At 42.0% G+C, this 6,000-nt stretch overlaps 1 protein-coding gene across 4 annotated transcripts in view; it reads right to left on the bottom strand.

The window, feature by feature from the left end:
- Window positions 1–5,399, bottom strand: part of FAR1 (fatty acyl-CoA reductase 1) — a 626,193-nt gene extending 620,794 nt beyond the window's left edge. The window contains exon 1 of one of the 4 annotated variants that reach the window (XM_086955913.1): window positions 5,209–5,399. The gene's annotated coding sequence lies outside the window, so the exon portion shown is untranslated. The remainder of the gene's footprint in view (window positions 1–5,208) is intronic. The other 3 variants (XM_086955915.1, XM_086955916.1, XM_086955914.1) reach the window with 3 other exon arrangements.
- Between the last annotated feature and the right edge of the window lie 601 nt (window positions 5,400–6,000).

Raw genomic sequence — 6,000 nt, forward strand, 5'->3', positions numbered from 1 at the left:
GTATATGGAGAAATGTCTGAGAGACTGGTTTTAAAGGCCTATGTAGCAATGGTCCCTCCACAATTGTTGTATGGTGCAGAGGTACTCTATTGAAGTGGCAAAAATGGATGGGACAAAGATTAGGGAAATATCCTTAATAGCTTGTTCTCGCTGCCTAGATCGTCCATGGTACAAGCAGAAAGATTAGAATTGGGAATCACATCATGGGCTATAACAGCCTGCATGGCTTTATTAAGTTTCTGGCAGCAGTTAGGATCAGTTGAGGACCAAAAAAATCTAATAGTGGTGTAAAAAATGAAATTGCCAACAGTGAGGTGACCTGGGGAAAGAGACTAAAGCCTCAATTAACAAAGCGTATGGTGTGTTAAAGCTAAAGTTGTGCCCTCAGTCCCTTAGGACACTGGGTATAGAAGTGTCCCGAACCCATGACCAGGAGTGCCTCTAACGGAAAAGCTCAGTTTCCCATATGGCATCAGCATGGAACTTTGATTTACATTACCCCTATCTCGACAGACTACCTAGCTGCCTGCTACAGCGTGAAGTGCTAAGATTGAGAATTGGGATAAACCCTTGTTAGTCGAATACAGAGGTAAAAAAAAACTTAATGATAAATAGCGACGGAAAAAGCACCTGCAAATTAGGTACTACCCGTGATATTTTACATATATTATTAGATTACTTGAAGATTTTAGATATACGAAGAGATTTTAGGACAGATTTTTAAAAATATGATGTTAAAAATAGGATGCAAGCTGTAAACCTCTTAGTAGGCATGATGAATTTAGATATAGCCTGTGCCATTGGGAAATAAATCAATAAAGTTAAAGTGTTCCTTAAATGTAAAGAGTACAGATGAAATTTAGATCTTTTAAGTTACTAGGAGAAGGAGTTCTTAAAGGATAAAAGTATTGTGTGAGACATACTTGAAGGTCTATGTGCCTCAAAAATGGAATAGTTGATTTTAATACATTTTAAGATGATATTTATCTTACATTTTAAAGAAATGTGAATTATAGGCTTAAGACGTATTATAAATTCTATGATTCTGACTTGCTTATTTTATTGAATAATATACTGTTTATTGTATACTTTTATGGTTGTAAAAAAGACGAATAACGTTTTATTGACTGACTGACACTAAGCAGTTTGGGGCAGCTTAAGCCTTTCAAAATGTCACAAGGTTCACCAAAGTCAAAAGTTCTAAAACGAACATAACTTCAAAATGTGCACCGAGACCCATTTACTGTAAATCTTACATACCAAGATAGCTTCACATCAAGGTTTCTGCCTGTGCTTTCAAGTGGGCTTGTGCCTGTAGGTACTGGACATTGATCAATACCGTGCTTAAGAACAATGAAAACAGCCTAGAGAGCTCCACACAGCACAAAAAATAAAAAAAAACACCCTAGGACGATCCAAACTCTAGGCTACCGATCAGTACAACAAGCACGGTCAAAGCCAATAGGTTTCGCCTTTAGAAACTATTGGCTTTGCCCATGGTGATTAGACACATTGTACAGTATAGATAAAGTTTTTAAAAAAATAAAAAAACAAGCCTTTAATACCGAGCCTGCATTATTTTGCCAGTGCACACACCTTGAATGCACCTTTCAATAAAACGGCATGGCTACTTAGTTTTTCCTTTTTAGTTACCCATCCAAGTTGGATTTGAAACGAAAAAATAAAATAAAACTTTTTTAAAGTGCAAAAGCAGTTTTTCTTTTTTTAAGTGGGTATGAAGTGCGGATGCAACGGGTGCAGAAGCAACATTAGACGAAGGCAGGAGCGAGTTGCTGGGCGGGCAGCAACAAAGGAGAGAGAAGAACAAGGGTGGGTGAAGCAATGGGGAGAACCACACGTGCAAGAGTAATAGGAAGGGGCAGGGAGAAGCACAAGGGCAATAGCATCACAGAGTGCAACGGGAGAGAAGCACACATGGGAGACAGCTTGGAACGAAATCATTCTCATGGAGCGCTTAATATGAAAGTAAACAAGCATTTGTAATGCAATAGGTCTTGTATTGATTAGAGTTTGAGCTATTGGCATAGTAAATGACAATGCCTTTTATTTACGAGTTGTTTTTTAAATAGAAAAAAAGGCATGGTCATTTACAATGCCAATAGCATAAGCTCTCGCAAATGCAAGACATATTGCGAAGCAAATGCATGCTTTAAAAATGTTCAAAGAGCGTTAGGAGAGAGCATGTCCTAGCAGGCAGGACAATGCTAATTGAGAAAATAGTGCTCGGAGGCTGTAATTAAAGCATACAGAGCAACAACACACGTAACAGGGGGTGTCACCATGGGAGGTTACAAAATGGGACAATGCGGTACTAAGGAGGGACTAATAAGCCTTTTGACCAATGAAAAGCCACAGTTTACAGTGGATAATGACAAGCCAATAAAAAATGTGGGTGGAGCTTCAAGTCCCTACTTCAATACAGCATGCCTCGCAGAGCAGCGCATTCACTGCCCAGGTTCCACCTAAAAAGTAGTGCTTGAAAGCAAGCAGTGGAAGAAGAGATGCCAGCCAATTAAGAGATGGCAGAGAGGTAATCAAGTTCCAGCCAACTGGAAACCACTTTCACAATAGCTTCAAAGTAAAAGATTTATCATTAAAAGTACCATCCTTAATTTGCATTCTTTTATACCTTACATACTGCAAGATAGTTGAAAATACAATTTGACAGGTCAAAATGTGTAAGAGACACTGACCTGGGTTCCCATTACATTCAAATTATACTTAAACTGTGCAAAACGAACACACATTCAAAACAAAGTACTGTCACTTTTCAAAAAGGTGATCTACAATCTAGTAAACTGATCTATTGTATAAAAACCTATGAACAAAGGTCAAAAAGTTAAAGTAACCGTTGTCATTAAATTCTGAACAAGGAGATAATGAAAGAGAAATAAAAACAAGGAAAACATTTTTCATCAAAAATAGTGAGAGCTATCCTTATATTATTAACAAAGCGTTTTCCTATTGTTTTCATATCACATCTCTCCTGCGTCTGCGTCATCCCCCCACCCCATTCACTTCCAACAAATTTAGTTGTAGAAGCTGCATGGCTGCTATGGTAAATATTAGAGACCCCGAGTGAGGAAAAGCAAAATGACATCAGTGTAGACCCACATAAGAGGCATCTACATGCCACAATATTACTGACTCACCCACTAACACCGTGGACCCACCGTTACCTGCTATAAAGCTAGCATGATCATTAATACACAGGGTAGTTAACTTTTAAGAGTCCCAACTTGGCATGTGTTAATATAGAAGTATAATCCATCCTAATATTTGGCAGGCATCCTTACTTTAAATCTGATAGTTTGAGCAGGGGTCAACCTTAACTCCTATAAATCAGTCTCTACCACTGCTTGTACAATAATGGAGTGGAGTGGTGTGGCTCACTGGTTAGAGGCAGACCCGTAAGCAGAGAAGGGCCCGGGACCAGGGTTCAATTCCCGACGCGGCAGGGTCGTGGACCAGGGTCAAAATGGACTCGATAATTCTCGCCTCGGTGCCTACTCTAACCAGGAAACACACTCGGCAACTCTGGGTATTAAGCTTGCCTCATCTCTACAACGGCCCCCCACAGACGCCGGGGATGCCTGGTTTCACCTTGGAGATACCCAGAAAGGGACCATCTCACAGGGAAAACCAGGACGGGCTCCCCAGCGGTCTTCAGCGCCAGGATACTCCATGGAGTCGCAGTGCGCTTTACAAGTACACCCACATTTACATTACATTTAATCACACAGAATTTAACAACGAGCATTACCAAAAATGCTAGTGTGAAAAACGTTGTGACGAAGGTTGCTATTAACGTTGGGTTTGTTCTTATCCATGCAAAACATAAGTCTCCTCACAATGTGTAGAAACAAAAGGTTTGCAAGAGGGCAAATATATTCCAATGTGCTAGCCCTTCAAAGATATCAATGATTAGCAATTACTTTTGGTTCATGCAATCCCGCTGTGTGGCCATATATTATAGCCTGCTGCCGAGGGGTAAACCGGTTGTTAAAGGCCCTGAACCTCGGCTCGAGCCTATGACCAGAGAGAGGGACTTTAACGACCGGTATTGACTGGAGGAAGAGGGGCTAATGTTCATATACAATGAAACCACAGGTTTTTTAGAGATAATTAGGTGAGGTATGAGGGACCACTGTTCAATATCTCGACTAGCAACGAAATAAAGGTGATTACAATGGCCAAGGGACAAAAACACCAATGTGGAAGAGGCCGTGTCTAACACTTATACATAACTATTCCCTGCAGTTCCTAAATACAAATACTCGCTAAGTCATACTGACAAAATAAACAGTTTGCTAAAGTGTTTCCAGGTAAGTAAACATACACGACGTCCACTGCCCACACTATTCTAGCATCTCTCGTTACTGCCAGTCTCAGTTTCACTAAACTAATATTGCAAACCCACAATCTACCTTATAAATAAAAAGAATGGGTTCATCCTTTGGGTGTAAGGACTAAATCAAAGAGATGCGATTTGTCCCTTGAGTTCCTTTTCACGGAGCCTTGCCTCCCATTTTATTTAAATTCGACAGCAATTCAAAACTAAGGTTTTTTCCCCAATCTGACATATTCTTACGCATATCGGCACGGGATTCGTTAATCTATCGTTCGCCTCGTTGCCCGTCGCAAGATATTGCACATCTCTCTGAAATAAGCATCCTGTGGTCCACAAACTGACAGGCCACTACGACAGGTCGGGGAGTCGGGTGCCTGCTGTAAATCTGCAGCTAAATCTAACCTAGCTGTCACGGACTTTAGTCTTCACAGCATAAATTCATAATTTCATCCTTCTGTGAGCGATAAAAATATGCACCACTCAGTGCACTGGATATTATTTAGCATCCACGTGTGGAATGGCACTAGCGATTGATGTTACACTCTTCCTGCTGCTGCTGCTTCCGCGTCACCCACCATCCATTCCCAGCCGAGATTGTAATTGTAGAAAGCTGCATGACAGCCGTAATTACTAATTATTTGACACCCCGAGTGAGGAGTAACAATGACATCAACGTAGGCCCCACGGGGAGGCATATGAATGCCACGATGTTACTGACACACCCACGAACACAGAGGACGGCCCGTTACATACTAACTACACATTTAACGTGACCGTTAGGCCAGCACATACACAGGGTAGATAGTGGATTTAAAGGAAAATTGATTTTTTGTTACCGTTTGGATGCGGGGAAGGTGCACACTGCGGCTGATAGAAGGCTGCGTTGACGGCGGTTGCTGTGTGCGTGATAGAGGAGACTCGCCCAGGCAGCAACAAGAACCGGTAAGAGGGTGGCTGAAGGACTGCACAGAGCGCGATGTGTCGCAGAGCAGCCAGAACTAAAACTAGCGGTGGGAGGTGCCGGAGGTGGAGCAGGCCTCACTGCAAATACGGCTGCGTGCCCGCATAGGACTAAAGTACGGTCTTGTTATTACCCCTGGGGTACCAAATGAATACAGTGCCCCTGGGGTACCGGCATTTTTTCTCAAGTAAATATGTGTCCGTGTAAAGCAGACGCTATTCGTACTGCTCTGTACCGCCCACCCAATATTCTTTTGACCCACACCCTCTGCTCCTGATGTCTCGGAAGCCACACCCTGGTTACTTGACGATTCAGACACGCCACATGCCAAGCACGTTTGGCTAGGCTCTCCCTTTTCTTGACAGTGAGCTGCTTAGTGCTCACGTTTTACATTCATCCTACGCGGTTCAAATGTGAGCTATGTCCAAAAAACTAGAAATGCTAGTTTTCTAATGTGTCACCGTGGTCGACGCCATGTTGCGAAGCAAAACCAATTTGGAATCTGTAGAAGGTGGTTTAGTTACGTAAATGAAACCTGGGAGGGTCAGTCTGGCATGTAGGGAAATCAGGCAGTGCCCGATGGGCTGGGTTTTACCTGTTTTTATTTATTTTATGCGTTTTTATATAGCGCGGGCTTTACCCCAAGGTGTCAAAGCGCTTCACAAAA

Source organism: Lissotriton vulgaris, chromosome 2_1 (assembly GCF_964263255.1).
Source record: "Lissotriton vulgaris chromosome 2_1, aLisVul1.2, whole genome shotgun sequence".
NCBI lineage: Eukaryota > Metazoa > Chordata > Amphibia > Caudata > Salamandridae > Lissotriton > Lissotriton vulgaris.